The 18,959-nt window shown below is 44.0% G+C and overlaps 1 long non-coding RNA gene across 1 annotated transcript; it reads right to left on the bottom strand.

Annotated features, from left to right (window-relative positions):
- Positions 1-3,104: 3,104 nt before the first annotated feature.
- On the bottom strand, positions 3,105-7,653 carry LOC125172288 (uncharacterized). Its single transcript, XR_007154674.1, has 3 exons — positions 7,333-7,653; positions 4,789-4,929; positions 3,105-3,538 (listed from the first exon to the last, which is right to left on the bottom strand). It is a non-coding gene; the product is annotated as an uncharacterized LOC125172288 (long non-coding RNA).
- Between the last annotated feature and the right edge of the window lie 11,306 nt (positions 7,654-18,959).

Below are 18,959 nucleotides of genomic sequence, written 5' to 3'. Positions count from 1 at the left end.
AACCAGCCAGACCCCCACTGTGGTGCCCACCCTGGAGCAGCCCAGGACGGTCGTGAAGGGCATTGCTGATGTGTCAGTATCCTATGCACAACCTCTTTCTGATCTCAGTGCCAAGGACAGCTATAAATCCTCAAACCTCAGATTGGTCTGAGTGTAAAGTGTTTATTTATTTTATTATTTTCCTTCTTCTTTTTACCTTTTGACCCCCTTCACTCATTTCTCCCCTCCATCCCCTCCCTACCACCACTGCCATCATCACCTCTGGCAACCACTCATCTGTTCCCTGTGTCTATAAGCTTCCCCCCACCCCCGCTACTTTTTTAGATTCCACGTGTAAGATAAGAGAGATCATACAGTCTTTGCCTTTCTCTGACTTATTTCACTTAGCATAAAGACCTTGCCGTCCACCCATGTTGTCACAAACGGCAGGATTTCCATTCTTTTTAATGGCCAAATAATACTCCATTCCATTCATATACCACACCTTCTTTATCCATTCACCCATCAACGGACACTTAGGTTGTTTCCATATCTTGGCCACTGTAAACAAGGCTGCAGTGAAGTGAACATGGATATTAATAGGTTATTTTGAGTTAGTGCTTTCACTTCCTTTGGATAAATACCCAGACTTGGAATTTCTGGATCGTATGATAGTTTTCTTTTCTTTTCTTTTTTTTTTTTTTTTTGAGAGAGAGAGAGAGAGACAGACTTAAGCAGGTTTCATGCCCAGCAGAGATCCCAACACAGATCAAGCTGAAATCAAGAGTCAGACATTCAACGGACTGAGCCACCCAGGTGCCCTGATAGTTGGTTTTTTTTTTTTTTTGAGGAACTTCTATACTGTTTTCCATAGTGGCTGCACCAATTTACATTACCAGCCACCATGTAGAGGGGGGGGGGGTTCCTTTTTCTCCTCATCCTTGCCAACACTTGTTATTTCCTGTCTTTTAGATAATAGCCATTCCAATAGGTATGAGGAGATAAATCATCATGGTTTTGATTCGCATTTCCCTGTTGATTAGTGATGTGGAGCATCTTTTCATGTGCTCAGTTGGCCCAATGTACGTCTTCTAAAGAAAAAAGTCTTTTCAGATCTGCCCATTCTTTAATCAGATTGCTTGTTTTTTTGGCTATTTGAGTTATAGGAGTTCTTTACGTATTGTGGATTTTAGCCCCTTATTAGATGTATGATTTGCAAATATTTTCTCCTGTTCAGTAGGTTGCCCTTTAATTTTGTTGATGGCTTCTTTTGCTGTGCAGAAACCTCATAGTTTGGTGTAATCCCACGTGTTCATTTCTTTTTAATGTTTATTTTTGGGAGAGAGAGAGAGAGAGAGAGCGTGCAAGCAGAGGAGGGGCAGAGAGAAAGGGAAACAGAGAATCTGAAGCAGGCTCCAGGCTCTGAGCTGTCGGCACAGAGCCCGACGCAGGGCTCGAACTCACGGACTGTGAGATCATGACCCGAGCTGAAGTCGGACGCTTAACCAACTGTGCCACCCAGGTGCCCCCCACGTGCTCATTTGTGCTTCTGTTGCTTTTCCTGTTAGTGTCAGATGAAAAAAAATCATCATCAAGACCTATGTCAGCGAGCTTACTGCCTATGTTTTCTTCTAGGAGTTTTATGGCTTCAGGCCTTTACAGTGTTTATTTATGAATTTATGTTGTGTATTTCAAAGCTTTCTGCAGACACTGTCACCATGAGGTGAGGTCTGTATTTCCTGCCATCACTGAAGGCACACTTATTTTCATCTCAGCCCCAGGTTTCTTCTCCCTGAGATCCTAACCTTTCTCCCCACCTTCAAATTTCTAGCCCTTTGCAATAGGTCAGGTGCCTTGATGGGGCTCCTGACATCATTCCCCAAACAAATGGAATAAAGGCATGAAATGCCTAAAGCACAAGAATTTGGGTGGAGACTAGGTGGGTTTTTATTATATTATGTGTATCAAATCTTTAATCTTAGAACTTGGTGGAACTGAATGATTAAGAACGTCAAGATAAAAATCGTGGTAAATAATTCATTTTACGTCCCTGCTGTCCTTTACTCACTTAATGTTTTTATTATTTTTAGTCTTCTGAATTGATTTGGATAGAAAATGCCTATTTTTAAAGTGCTCATCTGATAATCAGCTCTTCTGTCCGTCACTTTTAACTTGGGCTGCATTTTAATCACGTTTTTATAACGTTCAGTGTAGCTTTATAAAAGCATGGTGTTGATGCTGGGAAAAACCTAAAACAAGGGGTCTCCCAAGTAACTGAATTGGCGTTGTGCACAAGTAACTGAGGTGGAGAAAAATCCATCAGCCAGTGGTTGTCTGTCCCTCGTGTCTAGGTTGTTGGGGAGAAAAAGGAAGTTGATTACTCTAAAATCTTCATTTGTTCATCAGATGAAAACGGGTTGTGACCCAGTGGTCTATTCTGGGCTTTTTAGCTAAAACCAGGTAAAATGATTTCACCTCTCTCCTGTCCCTTCCCTTGTTTCGTGCGCACACACAGACCTGCACGCTTACTTTCCAGTGCGTGTAGAGCCTTTGTGTAGTGATGTGACAGGCTCAGCTTATATGCCACCACAGGTGCGGGACTGCTGAGAACCACAGTTACCTGGACCGGCTGGTGGCTGGCTCGTCTTCCTCCAGGTCCTCGTCCTCGTCCGGGGCATAAGGGTCCTTCTTCACATCGGCCACCCTCAAGCCTTCCTCTGGCCCTTCCCTTCTCCCAAGGTCCAGACCACCCCTTCCCATTCATATTCCAAACAGGGGATTTACAACTTATCAAATCAGACCTTAGTGAGCCTGAACTCCACCCCCACCCCCAGAGAGCCTCCTCCTCCACGATTCACCCAGATGAGAAATAGCGGAGCTGGTCTTCCGGCCTGTCTCCCTTTCTCTCTGCCCCTCATTCATTCTCTCTCTCTCTCTCTCTCTCTCTCTCAAAGTAAATAAAAGTTTGTTGCTGACACACATTATTTCAGAAGGTAAGAGTGACATCAAGGTAGCCATGCCCACGAGTAATATTTGATCTCTGTGACTTAAGAATGGGAAACACAGATTTACATTTGGAATTTATTTTAAAGGTATTGTGTAGGTTTTCAGAGTGTGGTCATGGCTTATCAGTCAGGATTTCTGTGTCTGTCAGCTAAAAGCAACGGTCGCCTTGTAAGACAGCTATAAAATGTGTCACATTATTCTTCCTTTGTTTTATACCAGGCGCTTCCTAGAAAATGTCAAAGATTACAATTTATACCACATATTTACTAGTCGTGTGCTTTGGCACTAATTAGAAGCCATTTGTTTTGATGAGATGCGATATGGTTTGGGGGGGGGGGAGCAGGTTGGTAAAAATGACAACAAACCAGTCAACCCACTGTTTTTTTGCCAGTCGTCTGCAAGTGGCCCATTCTCGGATCTCCTCCCAAAGTGACCTGAATGTTTGTTTTGGTGAAGAAATTCCATTTGAGGAAAATGTCAGCATCTGCTTGTCTTGCGCACACCTTGCCCAGAATCAATTTCCAGATGAGCTTTACAAGATTCATGGTGAAATCTGTTGGGTGGAAACAAGCCACATAATCGACATTATTGGTTCAGAGTTACATCATTCAGAAGAAAAAGAGGTTTAAAGGGAAGCATACATGGAACAAAATTCAGGTAGATCGATAAAATGGAATTCTTTTCTCCCCTTGTGTCCTGAGTGTCCATCACTAGGACAATGACGGTGTTATAATGAACCCTGTTGGATACGAAGGGCTGTGCAGGGACGCCTGCGCACTTATCCTTTTCCTTAAGACGCTGCAGGGTAACACAGTTCAGCTCTTTCGTATATTAAAGAGGAGGAAATTGAATTCTGGAAAAGACAATAATCAAAAGCTGCTAAGGGGAATAAGAAGCTGGGTGGTCCCTAGACCTACTCTTCCCTAGTAGATCCTTCACTCCCAACTCCCTCGGAAATTGCTGATGGCAAGTCAGTTTCCAGATGGCCGATGGGGTTCTACATAGAGGCAGTTTTGTGCATAAAACCAGTATAATGATCCCTTGCTGTGTCAGGACTCACCCTCTTGGTGCCTCGTCCCTCTCAGACATCTCCCTTACACATCAGTTAGGACTTGCCAGCTTCACATGGGCCACTTCCCATGTCCAGGGGCACAGAACCCCCGTGGCCCAGAGATTCCTACAGTTGAGTAGGAATCGCCTGTTGAGTTTGCAGCAGTTGTTCGTATAGATGCCATGATAGGGAATTAACATGTGGCTTTTGCAGGAGATCAGTTACCAAGATATAAACATTTCTATTAAGGCAAATCTTGTGTCCTTCTGGAAGCATCCATCATCGTGCATGGCGGAAGGAGGCAGGTCTAGGTCCCATGTGCTTCAGAGACAAGGCACCTGTGGGCTCCCCCTTGGTGGCAGGGCCGACTTCCCCCACTGCCCTGATCTTAGAGCATGGCATAGCTCTCTTCAATGGCTTTAGAGGTTTTTTTTCAAGTTTGGTTTCCTTTTGGATGAGCGTATGGTTGTCCAGCAAGTTTGAAGTTAGTTAAGTGTGTCTGTTCAGATTTTCAGGATTTCTGGGTATGGCTTTGCTGTCAAAATATATTCACCCCTATATGTTTTGTGACACCCTGCTTCGAGTGTGGGTGACCATAAAGATGATAGCCCTCGCTCCCAGGGACCTGCACTTGTTTACGAAAGAATTGGTCATCCAAAATGAATGGTTATCCTTGGGAGCCAAGGAGACTCAAATGAGGGACAGAACAGGGGCATCCAGGGAGGTGGGAATTCCCGAGAGACATTCCTGACCTTTACAGCCACAGATCCTGGAGAGGGTGGTTGAACCATCTGGATAGTCAGTGATGGATGATGGCTGATGATGGTGATGTCGTCAACCAGCAGGAATGACGGGCAGAGCTGGGCAGGGCGCTGACGAGGGTGACTGCCTTCCTGCAGACACACAGGTGTAAGCAAAAGGTCACCAGTGTGATCCAGCACATGTCTTCCAGAGAGAAGGGCATTTTTTATCCCTGGATCTAAGACCCTCACAGGCCATCATCCTACTCCCCTAAACCACTGTCCAATGTCACATGTATTTCCTTGGAGGAAGCAGTGACTTACCTCTGAGAAGATTTTCCTGACTGATTTCACCCTACACTGGCCACTTCTTTCCTTTTTATTTATTTATTTTTCTCCTCTATAAATTTCTCTTCCCCATGTTGTGTGTATTTTCTAGTGGTTTCTTTCAGGTGAGGTGTATCCTTCCTCCCACACTGAAAGCCCCATGGTGCTCAAAATGACCTCATCTGTGTTCCGATCTTCCTCGAATGCATTCAGTGGCCCTGCCAGGGGTTCTTAGGACTCGTGTGCAGTGGTCTTGAGTCTCCCCTTGCATTGGCTCCCTGGGGCGAGGGGCACCTGTTCGCTCGACTCAGTGCTACACAGAGTTCACAGCAGAGGTAACCAATCAACAGCTTTTTGTGAATGAGTGAGTGAATGAACGAATGAATGAAAAACTGTGCAGATGAACTAAAGAACACCAGAATTATCACCAGAGGGCACCACGGTGCCATATAAAACTGTCCTAGTGAGTTCACACCTTCCCTCTTTTTTTTTTTTTAAGCAATCTCTATGCCCAACAAAGGGCTCGACCTCACAACTCTGACATCAAGAGCCACGTGCTCTACTGAGTCAGCCAGGTGCCCCCTCCCACCTTTCCTCTTAACCATCATTGAAAACACAACTCACCTGGCTGACTCCTAACTCTGTCACATTAAAATGGATTCCATGGCGGACCCGGAAAAGACAGAGAGAAACCTTGTAATGTGTGAAAACTAACACCAGTTGTTTGGTTTTTATTTCCTCCTCGTGACAAAAATCAATGCATGTTCATGGTAGACCATTAGGATCAAAGGAGCACAGAAATCGATTATAACATGATAACCCAGAGAGAGCCGTGATTAATGTTTCCCATCTCTGGTGAATTCTCCTTCAATCTTCTTTTTTTATGTCAACGCACCCATGGTTTAAATTTTGGAGGGGGTCTCTCAAAGGACTCTGAAAGGTGTGGGTGTACCTTAAAAACTATAGTCTTCCCAAAAGGAGACTCCCCCAGACCTCACAGCCACAGCATCGTGTGTAGACCGGCTTGGCTAGCCTCAAAGAACAAGCAGGTCCCACCACCTGAGATGCAGAAAGTGTGCTAAACCAGCAAAAATACTAAATGTCTCATCTGCCTAACTTCTGGTCACAGAAGTAGTGTTCTCCCTCCCTTCTGCACAGGCTGCAAACTGCAGAATATCCGTCCTGCGATACCCAACCACTTTCCTGACATATTCCTGAGGCAGCCACTGGTCATTAAGCTGGAAAGACGGCAAGTCCACGGGAACTTTATAGGGAGCACTTGGCCGCTCCCTCCGCTTCCCGGTAGTGGGGAAAACCAGTCTTTTATTCCTCTTCATGTTGTCTTGGGAGGTGTTTTTTGTTTGTGTCCACAATTATACAGCCTTGTTTTAAACATTGTCCTATTTTTATAACAATGCTAGACTACATCCCAGAAATACCCATTACAGTATTATGTTGGCAGTCCCATTGAGTACATTTTCTGCATATTTGGGGAAATGGTCCTGGCCAAGTGATTTCATTTATAGAAAAGGATCTTCATTAAAGTATGATGTAATCTCTTGTGTAAACTGTGCCGACGGGTTTGGTTCAAGGTTTTTTTCTCTTTTCTTTGGCATTCCTTTCTTTAAAAAAAAAAAAAGACACTGCTTTCCTTCTTCCAATGTTGCTTTCTTCTTTTACTTTCTTTTTTGAAAACAACATATCCGCTTGACAGCTAAGAATAATTTCAGTAAGAGAAAATACTAGCCAAGGGAATAGAGAAGAGGAAAAGGAGTAAGAATAACTTTGGGCTTTTGGGGGGTAATTATGAAGAAGTTTAAGCAATAAATAATTTATAAGCAAAACACAGAAAGTCCATGGCAGAAGGTAAGTCCTCGTCCGTGTTTTTTTTCGGGGAGCCACCTTCTCAGCAGTCATAGGGAATGCGATCATTGCCCTATCTGGGCAACAGGTCAACTCAGAGCAGAGAAGTGAAATCATCTCCCCCTTGCTGTTTCAGGTTCGTCAACACCTATAACGAACGCTCCCTTGTGACACTGCCAAGAATAGGACTTTAATGGAAGCACCAGTGAGGAGTGTTGAGTGATATGGATCATGGGATTTGCTTGAGGCTGCCTCTTATTCCAGAGAATCTAGGGTCAATTCCATTACCTTTGGTGGAAACAGAAATCAAGACACCCCTTGGCCATATTACATCTATTTGATTTTGCTAATGCTTCTAATATTTACCTCTTGGAGAACTGATGAGACAAGGGACTCCGTCTTGATGATCCTGTTGGTTCCCTTTCCTGAAGGCCAATCCTGGAAATTAAGGTCAGTCTCAGCAAAGAACCACTTTTGAATGTTCTCCTGTGGACTTTATCACTCCAGGAACAGTCATTTTGTGATTAACGTACTTTGGATTTCTCCATTTTGTCTTAAGGTTTTAGAAGAGTGGGACAAAGTGAGAGGTGACTCCGACCAGCTCCATAGACCCTTCGTCACCCCATTTCTGTTCAACTACAGGGCACCCCATGTGTGCAAAGCGCTCTGTCTGCACAGTGCCCCGTGGTGGGAGGGCAGATTTCAAAAAACCATCATAAGCTACTCTGAGAACCTCAAAGTCGGCTGTGTTTGCATTGCTCATAATGAAATCAACCTTCCTTGTGTCATTATTGTCCCTGGAACTAGACTTTGCCCCAGAAACGAGGGGGATGGGTAGCCATGCCTGCAAACACCTGAGGAATGCCTGGGAGTCTCAGCAAAGCATTTCCGTCTCTTCATCCTGGACGTTCTCTGGGACCATGAGGATGTGGAAGGGTAAGTATCTCCTCCTTTTCCCCTAAATACACGGAGCTCTCCTTCTGTGCCCGCACGAAGGACTCAGCCATGAGCAAGACAGGCACACCTGCCCTCCCGGGAGCTGCTTTTCTGTCCAGGAGGCAGAAAACAGAGGAGTAGACGTTCACACTAATGAGCAGATGCTCTGAGGAAGATCCAACAGATGACCGGATGGTGGGGGTGGGGGTGGGCGAGGGCTCTTTTACTTAGAGACACCAAGCAGGGTCTCTCAAAGTAGACGGCATAAGCAGTAATTCCTCAACTCTGAGAAAACATTACGATGTAAAAATCTGCGGGAATTCGTCTGAGCAAGAGAGAGCAGCAGGTACAAAGCATCACGTTGAAGAACAGGGCGTTTGCGTGTGACGGCAGGAAAAAAGTTTAAGGTTCTCGGAAATTCTGTTCATTAAACGCAAAGTGAACGAAAATGTTTCTTTCTAAGAACCCATAAACTTCCAGACTGAAACGGCAAGCACGGACCGGTGGGTTCACAGACAGCTTCTTTGCTAGTAAGGCCTCGCGGAGAAGATTCCCTCGGCAACTGTTTTTTGCGACAGTAGCCCTCTTTAACGTACCCTTCCCGCTTTCTCCCGGCTGAGCTCTCGTGAAGGTGTCGTCGTTCAGATTTCATGAGACCCAGTTACGAAAACATGGCAGCATTTAGCGCTGTTTTCCAAGAAAACAGACGTACAACCTAAGAAGAATGGCACGCGGGGGTTCGGTTGAGCGGCGTGTGCACAGGGCAGGTGATATGCCCGCTCTCCTGGATGAAGGTGCAAACACAGAGCAACAGCTATTTTATAATTCTGCGGAGGCGGATGCTCCAGGTCTCAGGTTTGCTTGAGGAGGGTAGCAGGGGGCGCCGGCAGGATTCAGTCGTCTTGCAGCTGCTCACCCCCCGCCCCCCTCCCCAAACCCCCAATTTGTACCCCTCCTGCAAGAGGTAGGTACCTCTACCTACCCACCTACCTACATTCATTGCCCCAATCCTCCCTCCCGCCTCTCCTCACCCCCACTTTTATGGAAAATCCGGTGCCTCGTTATTATTACTTTTCTTGGGACCACGCAAGCCAGTGTTCCTGTTGCCTTCCCTGGCCTGCCCGCCTCCCCCCCTCCCCCCAATCCCCCAACCCCGCTGGCTGTGAGATCATTGTCTGGGCAGATGAAGGTCTTCAAAGGCCTGAAGAAATAATACCCGCAGATCAGATGCAGGCTAGTGATGTTTCACCATCCACAGGGCCCGTGATACCTATTACCGCCTCTAGGAAACTCCGAATGAGGTCATTCATGCTTTTCCAATATCTTCTGAATGTCTGCTCCTCCTCCTGCTGTGATCGAACTTTTAAAATTCTTTGTCCATCGGGCCCACGAGCGTTTTATTGTAAAATAAACAGCTTGTTCCTATCTATTGGTTCAACAAAGAATCTCTTGGGTTCTGAGCACCGTGCTGGGGGCAACAGGGAATGAAGCCCCTGCCGGCCTCTGTGGAACTCACGGAGTAGAGAAGGAAAGCGACACCGACCCCACTGACCAAACCTCAGCATGGCAGCTGCCTTTGCACGAATGGGAGCAAAATGCCCGGGTGATGTTCCAGAACTCAGGCCTGCCCGTGCACCTGACACGCATCAGTGTGTCTGTTACCGGCTCAGGTCCTCGACTCTCCAAGCAATAGGTGTTGGCTGGAGTCCTTCTCAGGCAAGGGTTTTACTGGGGCTTTTGCTCAAGCACAAGAGAGACAGCACAAAGAAGAGGGTCCTTCCTGTTGGCCCTCTGAGCAAAGGCTGGGAACGTTTTAAAAAAGACTGAGGTGGGAAAGGAGTGAAATCCAAGCATGGAGAGGTGGGGAGAGACGCAGAAAGTTGGGTGCACAGGCATAAGGGCCAGAACATGCCTCTTCGTACATCACATGTCTCATTAACATGTAAAATGTCCACCCGTGGGCCTGATTTTTAGTATTATAATGAGGGGGATGGTCATCAAAGAGTCAGCACTGGGGTCCACCTTGGCACAGACTGGTTTGTTTGGGTCTCTGCCAGTCTTTGTAGTCGAACCCCTCCTTCGGTAAGCATCCTGCTTCCACATTCTTGCAAGACACGCTACGCAAGGGGGCACCGGGCTTCAGCTGTCAAAGAACGCTGGATTTTGTCATCAGGGGTGAGGAGACCCGAGTCCGGTCCCTGCTGTGTCTCAAGCCAGTGACTGAGACGCTGGTGTTGAAGCACAGAAAGCTTTATTATCAGAAGGGTAGCCCAGGGAGAAAGCTGGGGATCAGTCCCAAAGCTGCCTTGCCCTGTTGAGCCTAGGGACAGCTCGTATGTATTTGGGGAAAGAGGTGAACACATGAGAGGAGAGTGAGGGGTTTCTTAAAACCGTCAGGAAAGGGGCTCCTGGGAAGCTCAGTTGGTTGAGCGTCCGACTCTTGATTTTGGCTCAGGTCATGATCTCATGGTCATTGAGATCGAGCCCTGCATCAGGCTCTGCACTGACAGCAGGGATCCTGCTTGGGATTCTCTCTCTGCCCCTCCTCCCCTTCAAAATATATAAATAAAAATTTTAAAAAAACCTTCAGGCAGGAAGACCTTAAAATAATCTGGAGGTATGCACTCTTCTGGACAATGAGGCACCATTTGGGGCCCGGCACCATCAGGTCCCACAGATGGCTTCAAGACAAACATTATGGTTTGGTTCCCATTAGGCTTCTACAATCAGTGTGTGAACAGGGAGTAGTGGTGAAAAAGGCAAAGTTAAGGACTGATGAGCATGAGGGTAAGAGGTGCATGAAACATAATTAAGTAGGGAGCAAAACGGAATGTAGAGCTAAGTTGTTAACGCAACTAATACAACTACAGTTCTACTTAAACTTTGAGAACAAATCCGGGGGTGGGGCACCTGGGTGGCTCAGTCCGTTGAGCGTCCGACTTCGACACAGGTCACGATCTCACGGTCCGTGGGTTCGAGCCCCGTGTCGGGCTCTCTGCAGACAGTTCAGAGCCTGGAGCCTGCTTCCGATTCTGTGTCTCCTTCTGTCTCTGCCCCTCCCTCTCTCTCTCTCTTCCTCTTTCTCTCTCAAAAATAAATACACATGAAAAAAAGAAAACAGGCCCAGGAACCCAGCCTCCGTCTTTATGACACAGGGGAGGAGGAAGGCCTGGTGCGTTCTGAGCCCTAAATTTTCAAAGAAAATTGTGATATCCTCTTACTTGCATCTCGTGGCCGCAGTTGGGCCCGAGGACCACGAATTTAGAAGCGAGAATGGATTCAGCTTAACACTTGGCTGTTACCGTCATTAACACATGAGACTCCACCCCTCTGCTCCAGCTGTGGTGGTCTGGAGGAAAAAAAAAAATCTTTGTTCTCCTTTCTTGCTGTGGCACGCTCCAGGCCAGTTTCGGCAGATGTTGGTGAACAGAAGGGAAGTGTGTCGGGCCACATACATCCTTCACCCCGAAGGTGGTTCAAGCTCACCCAGCCTGATGCCTAGATTTTCTTCCAAGTGTGCATTTTTATCTGCAAATTATCAGCTTTCCATTCTGTTGCCCAAGGATATATGTTTGGGGTGCATGTTTAAATTGAGAGATAATTTACACATCGATAAAATAAGTTAAAACAGACTTACAAACTTTTCCAGGACAGTAAATTCTTGTGTGACATCTTGGGATTCTTAACACAGGCCTCCGGTTTTCCATTTCACTCTGAAGATGTTCACAGCAAGGACATTTTGGTAATAAGCCTATTGCTAATAGGAATTAATCCTATGGTGATTTTACTGTGGTTTTTCCTTTAGTTTATAATACGAAATTCTTTTATACTCTGATTTAGTTTTGTGATCCGGTGATGCAACGACTAGGGTTGTGCCTGCCTTTGATGCACTCACTCCTCCTGGGATGTTTGAATTCTTTCCTGAGCTGCGGTTAGTGCTGAGGAATGCAAACCTGTACCAAGCCTTTGAATGTAGTGCTTTTCTGGAGCAGGAAGGGGGGCGGGGGTTGTAATTACTCTCACAATTCAAATAGTGGTCGGTGCCTATCCTTCCGTCCCCAACACGGCACCCTTGAAATAATGGTGCCACATTTGTTCACGGGTTCAGCTGCACTGTGCATTATCCCTAGGCAGCTGGGGACAATCTACCCTCAAATAATGCTAAATTAATATCGCCTAAAATCACAAACACATTACCTCACCAACACGAGTGCTGGATACAGCTGGTCGTTATTTCCCTGAGGATATCTGATAACCAAATGGAAATGCAGAATGACGAATACAACCAGCATTTCAAATTTCATTAGTCTTAGAATTTGAAATTCTCTTATGGGAGATGGGACTTCAAAGTTCTTTAAAAACACGCTCACGTGCCTTTCAGACCGATAATCAGTATCCATATTCTTGACTTCAGCTGCTACTTTTTCCTTTTTGTTTTTCTACTCTTTTCTGTTAGATTTCAGCTATATTTATAGTCCATTGATTGAATGTTTTACATTCTGACTGCTCTTTCCCACAAAAGCTAACAGGCTCTGAGGCTGTTAGCTTATGGCTGGCTGTGCACATCTCTGTTGGGTCATCTTATTAACGTTTCTTTGCAGAGCCTCTTAATGTTTTAACTGCCATCACTAACCTTTCAAGTTTCAGTTGTCTGCACAGAATGCCCTGTGGTTAGTTTTACCTGGTTCTCCTTCATTTCAAAGCCTTTTACCTAATGGGACTAAGGGTGCCTTCTAGGCAAACCAAACAAGGGGGTGGAGCCCAGATAAGAATCTGGGCTTCAGCTGTCTCAAAGACAGAATCCCCCTTGTTTGAGAACAGTTTGGGCAAGGAGATAATCACATTACCAAAGCAGATACTTTCCCTATATTTCAGGGGCATTAAATAGACACGGTTCAAATAGATTTTTTTTTTTCTTGAGAAATGTTAGCAATAGTAAATATTGCACCACCGCTCCATCAAAAAAATTCAAAACAACAACAACAGCAAGAAAACCAAAGCAAAGCAGATCATCAACTCATTCATTTGTTCACTTGTTCGCTGAGTATTCCCTGTGCCACCTATTCTGTTCCATGCATTGTTGTAGGTTCTGGAGATGAAGCAATGAATGATGCAGACTTGCCCTTCACCGATATAGTGCAAAGAAGAGAGAAACATAGGAAATAAGTATAAAATCCAAAAGGAAAAGAATGGGCCACAATACAGCATGACTGAGGGGTTGCTTTTTTTTTTTTTTTTTTTTTGGCAAGGTCAGTATAGTCCTCTCTGAAGAGGTGGTATCGGTGAAGAGAAGAAACCACTCATTTGAACACAGATCTAGGACAGCATCCCAGGTGGAACCAATGGCCTGAAGATATGGAGCCTGGTGTTAGGAACTAGCTGGTTTGTTACAGAAACGGTGGCCCAGGAAGGTACTGAAGGAGAGTCATTGGCAAAAGGTGATGAAGCCAGGTAAGTGGGAGAGGCTGGAACATTCAGGACTTGGAAACAGAACCTAACCAGACTGTTAGAGCATCTGTGAGAGCGGTAGGTACATACAGGATTCCACCAGACGGTAAGGAGATTCAATGAAGGAAGCCATCTATAATCAAGGGTGGTGATATTGCTGATGAAATACTATCCAGCTTAGGTGATCAAATTAAAAGAAGTTACAGAAGAATTACATCAGGGAGTCACTTTAACCCGAGAGAAATTGAACCCCATCAAATTCCCCTACAGGAACCATGTTGTCGTGAAGATTATAAAGTGGGTTCAGCGTGCCCATCAGTGGTACAGAAGCATGGCTCAGGATGGACGGCATCCTGTGTTCTACTTCTCAGCTTCAAAATCAAGGCCTAGAAGTCCCCTTGGCTCTCCAGATATGACCATCCTATTGGGGTCTCAGATCCCTTGACATGATAAAAGCATTTCCCCTTAGTAGGGAAGTGTCTTTCTTATCTCAGAAGGGTTTCCAATGAAATGCATAGATGATGAAACAAATAAACCCCATATCCATATTGTGTGCTAAATTTGTAAATAGTTTATATATATGCGCTATTCCAAAGATAGGAAATGTTCCCAAGAAATTTGGCATTTTAGAAAACAGAATAGTATGGTTCAATGATAACGACGATGTCCAAGATTTCTATAGCACTTAGTGTTCTTCCCAGACCTTTTATTTGTTATCTGAGAAAAGCCTGCGAGGGCAGGTTCTGTTATTATCTCCACTTTGCAGATGAAGATATTGAGCCGTGGAAGAGGAAAAGGAACTACCCAAGGTCACATGATTAACAGAGCTTTGATCTGATGCTAGACTCTGGAGCTCACCATTGCCCAACACTGCCTCTCTAGATAGTGATCAAAGTCGGATAGGTCCTTCCATACACATGACATTCTGAAAGAGACTAAGCTATGAAGACGGAGATCAGACAGTAACAAAAATCCCTGAAACAAGACCAGTGGTTGGCAAAGGCTGGGAGCCAGAAAGGGTTGATTCAAAGGAATGGTGCAAGAGAAATGTGGGGTGATGGAACTACACTGTGTCTTGATTCTGATGGCATCTACACAGGCTCTATGTGCTTAAAAGACGGTAAGACTGTATGCCAGAAGAGTAAATATTACTAAATTTAAATTTATAAATACATTTAATTAAAAAAACGAGCTCCTCCAAATTAATAGATGCACATTTGTCAGATCTCTTCCAATGATGTATTTTACATATGTGCATTTTGATGTGCAAATTAAAATAAAAGGAAGAAGAACTGTAAGAGGTAGTAAACTCTAGTTAAGGACACCATGTCTGAAGTTTTGAGTGGTGAACTTTACTAATCTGTAACTTAGAAATATATCAAAAGAGGAAAAAGAGAGAACCAATGGCAGAGGGAAAAAAAGATGGACGGCTAGAAATGTAGTAAAACAAATATAGCAAAATGTTAAATGTAGGAGCAGGGGGTCCAGTGCTGTACAAGTCTTCACATTTCGTGTATGTCTGAAAAGTTGTAGAATAAAATATTGGCGAAAGATTAACGTGCCAAAGTGTTAGACTTGTCGTTTTAAGTTGAACAATGTCAAGAGAATTTGATTTAGTTTGTAGAGTGTAAGTTGACTTAGGACCATTTGAGATTTGCTGTCTACATCATTTTGGTATCTTAGATCAGGGGTCGGCAAATGTTTTCTGTAAAGGACCAGATAGTAAGTATTTGACACTTAGTGAGTCCTATGGTTTCTGTTGTAACTACTCAGCTCCGTCACCTGTTCCTTGAAAGCCTCCACTGATAATGGATAAAACAAAAAGGGTGTGTTAGTGTTCCAGTGAAATTTTATTTACAGAAACAGGTAGTTGAGGGCATGGGCTGTCGGCCAAAGTTTGCTGTCCCCAATGTTCATGGGACATGGGAGTTCATGCTTGGACAGTTTACTTATATGGTCTTAACTTGCCTAGTAATTAGAAATACAGTGACTAGAGATCATTAATTTTATAAATGCAGTTAAAATTTTTAAAGAAATGCAATTAAATAAGTTCATAAATGACAAATCATTTGAAGCTTACTCCAGTCAAGACTTGAGCTCGTCTAACAATCATAATCATAATAATGATCAGAATCAGAAGGCATTTGTTTTTATTTTGTTAGATGTATTAATCAGATTTACAATTGGAACTTAAGAGATCAAGGAAAACTGATTTTTAAAATGTATCATCCTTAGTTATTTGGATCTTGACTTATAACACTTTTAGCTATAATTAATCCTCTCTGCACACAATTCTGGCATATCAAAAAATTCACACCGATATAAGTAGGATAAGGCATCTGGATGTATTTAAAGTAAAACCCTAGGGGCGCCTGGGTGGCGCAGTCGGTTAAGCGTCCGACTTCAGCCAGGTCACGATCTCGCGGTCCGTGAGTTTGAGCCCCGCATCGGGCTCTGGGCTGATGGCTCAGAGCCTGGAGCCTGCTTCCGATTCTGTGTCTCCCTCTCTCTCTTCCCCTCCCCCGTTCATGCTCTGTCTCTCTCTGTCCCAAAAATAAATAAACGTTGAAAAAAAAAATTAAAAAAAAAAAAAAAGTAAAACCCTAAGTTATCAGATGGTCTTATCAGGGGAGAGGTTATTGTACTTATACTATTTTAGAAAGATTCCTCTGGCTTCTAACTGGAGAATGAATATGAGGATGGGGTGGCAAGAAAAAGTGGAGACCAGGTAGGGGACCAACGGGGCATCAAGGCATGACATGATAGTGACATGGATTGGTAGGTAATTTGACCAAATGTAGGTCATGAATCAAAGACAAGTTCTCCCATTTTTGTCCTGAGCCACAAAGTGGGTAATAAACACTATTAACAAGGTGGGCAGCCAAGAGGAAGAACAAGGTTGGATAGTTTCTACGTGTTGGACACCAGTGGCCATCCGGAGGTGACTCAGCTGGTCCTGGGGGCAGGTTGAGAGTCCAAGGTGGGCTGTGTTTCATGAAGTAGTGAGTCTGGGGACCAGATTCCTCCTTCGTTGCCCTGCCATCCTTCAGCCTGTGAGCTTTGGCCTTCTGGTGGCAGAGAACAGCCACATAAGGCAAGGTGGGCCATGGTTACCATGTAAGCCTTGCCTTCACACCAGGATCACACATAAGTCAGCAGATGAAAGCATAATAAAGAGATTGAGGGATGTATAGGGACCTAGGGTTTGAAAAAAAAATCACAAATAGTTTGTAGAACACTGTAATAACGAGCAATCTTGGGATAGGGACACTTTACGTGTCTTACCTTAATCTGCCTTAGTTCATTCTTTTTTGCACAATTGTAAAATGATGGGACTAATAAAGACATAAAATTTAGGCCAAACCAAAATTCTTTAAATGCTTTGTGGTAATTCCACAGAGAACAGATGGACCCTTCACCCAAAATTTGATTTGGGTGTTGAGACTCCTGAGACTCTACACATCAAGAGAATGTGGGGAAAGTGTCTGGAAAGACACAAGCAGGTATGGGCTGGCTTGGACAGAGGGGAAGGAGAGGTTGATCTTGATAGTGGCTGGGGGTCCACTGGGAAAGTCCCCAGGTGCAGGAGATTTGTATCTCCCACCAGCGCCAAGGGTCGAATGCATATTTGAGCTTTGCTTTCAGTCTGTCCAGACGTGGACCAAAGAGGAAAGTAGGGTGATGCCTAGGAAGAAGTCAGTGCTCACACATCACAAGTGGAGACAGACTCTTCATTACATTAAAGCCACTTAGAAGTAGGATTGGTGGCCTATGATGAAAAATAATTAAATGATACGCTACCTACTGATATCCTGGAAGTTCTTTCTCAGGAAAGGTCTCCATATGACTTAGTTTTAGAGGTGGCAAAATGTGGTCAGAGAAAATCAGAACAGATAACACAGTTTACAGCTGGTCTTTCATTGGCTCTGTGACTCTGGGTAAATAATTACCCAACCTATCTTGGCCTCAGTTTCCCCTGCTGTAAAGTGCTGAAGATAAGAGTGCCCACTTCAGAGGATTGCTGAAAGGAGTGAGTAGGTTAATATATATAAGGCCCTTAATGTTTGGTACATTTTAGCACTTAATGGATATCACACGGTATTGGTGCTATTAAAATAATCTTTTTTAACGAAAAGTCAATGGTAAAAAAAAAAAAGAAAAGTCAATGGTAATCTTTAGACTCTTTTCAAGATGGCCCACAAAAACAAGTAGTTCAAAGCAAATACATAAAGGAATTAGCTGAGAATTTTATTAAAGTACCTATATTTCCTTCTACAAAAACTTAGAAAAAGCTATAGAATTCAGTGGATCTCTATATAAAATTTGGAAAAGGCCTGGAAGTCTTATTCTGGAACCATGTGTCTTTGGGAGAAGGACCTTTCAGCATCCATAGTGTGGCTCATCATAATGCCAATTTCTATCACAAACGACAAGGAATTATACACATTTCCATTTCTATTATGTAATCTCAAATTAGCAAAACACCCCTTTTAAGGGAAACACTCTGGAAAGCCCATTTAGAAAACCAGGCCAGTGATAAGAAATTTCAGGTGCCACATCCCAGGAAGAATGCACAAGGAAACACATCTGTTACACATAAGGAAAGTGGGAACTCGATGTAGAACAGAGAACATTGTTTGTTAGGAGTCCGTTTCCTAGTGGGGGGATGCACATTAGTGTCATGGTACAGTGATGTTCCCCCAGAAGGTCCCTGGGGACCACTGGGACACCTCACCCCCCACATTCAGGAGGAAAGGGGAGTTATGGTCTCTGGCAGATCCAGGATAACCTTACACTGAATACACTTGGTGAAGAGAGTCTCTGGAAAGAATGTCACAGACTTCCCTGCTGGGAAGGTAAAGAACATTCCTACCTCTGTGCATCCGGGACATGTGCAAACTACTCATCTGGAATTATAACCACAGAATCTTACCAAGCAGCATATGTCAACAACAGCGGTATTAGATGGGTTTTTGTTTGTAACATTCACAACAGAATGTCAGATTGTGGGGAAATGGCTTTTATTTTCTTTTTTAAAGTAAGGTCTGCTAATAAAAAGAACTATGAAGAAATATGAAACACTAGTTGAAGACATGCATGTTGAGGATTTAGGCTGACAGTTACCAATGCCAAAAACCTACTTTCTGGTGCAAAAAAAAAATGGGGTTGATTGGTAGATGGACAGAAGGATGCATAAATGGATAGATATGCGATGAGGCAAACATAATAAAAAGTAGTAAAAAAAATAGTATTCGGAGGTGGTTGTATGGATGTTTTCTATGCAATTCTTTCAACTTGTCTTTACATTTGAATATTTTCTGAATAAAATATTGGAGAAAATACTAAAAAGGCACTTTATAGCGTAGGCTGAATCAAGTGTTTGACACCAATGAGATAAGTGTCTCACGGTTTCAAGGCTAGGAAACTTGCAAAAAACAATAGTTTCTACTAGAAAACGTGTGTAAGAAAAATATTTTTGTTCGGCATTAGTCTTTGGACCAGCAGAGTAAGCTGTGCTCAGCACCAAGGACAGGGAACAACCCCAAAGATAAATGTGTCTTCAGACCTTAGGGTAACGCTGGAGACCTCTGCCTTTACAGAAGAAAACA

The sequence above is a fragment of the Prionailurus viverrinus genome, chromosome A1, assembly GCF_022837055.1.
Source record: "Prionailurus viverrinus isolate Anna chromosome A1, UM_Priviv_1.0, whole genome shotgun sequence".
In the NCBI taxonomy this organism is placed as follows: Eukaryota; Metazoa; Chordata; class Mammalia; order Carnivora; family Felidae; genus Prionailurus; species Prionailurus viverrinus.
Note: the sequence above shows the minus strand (reverse complement) of the source record. Positions and strands in the feature narration are given on the sequence as shown.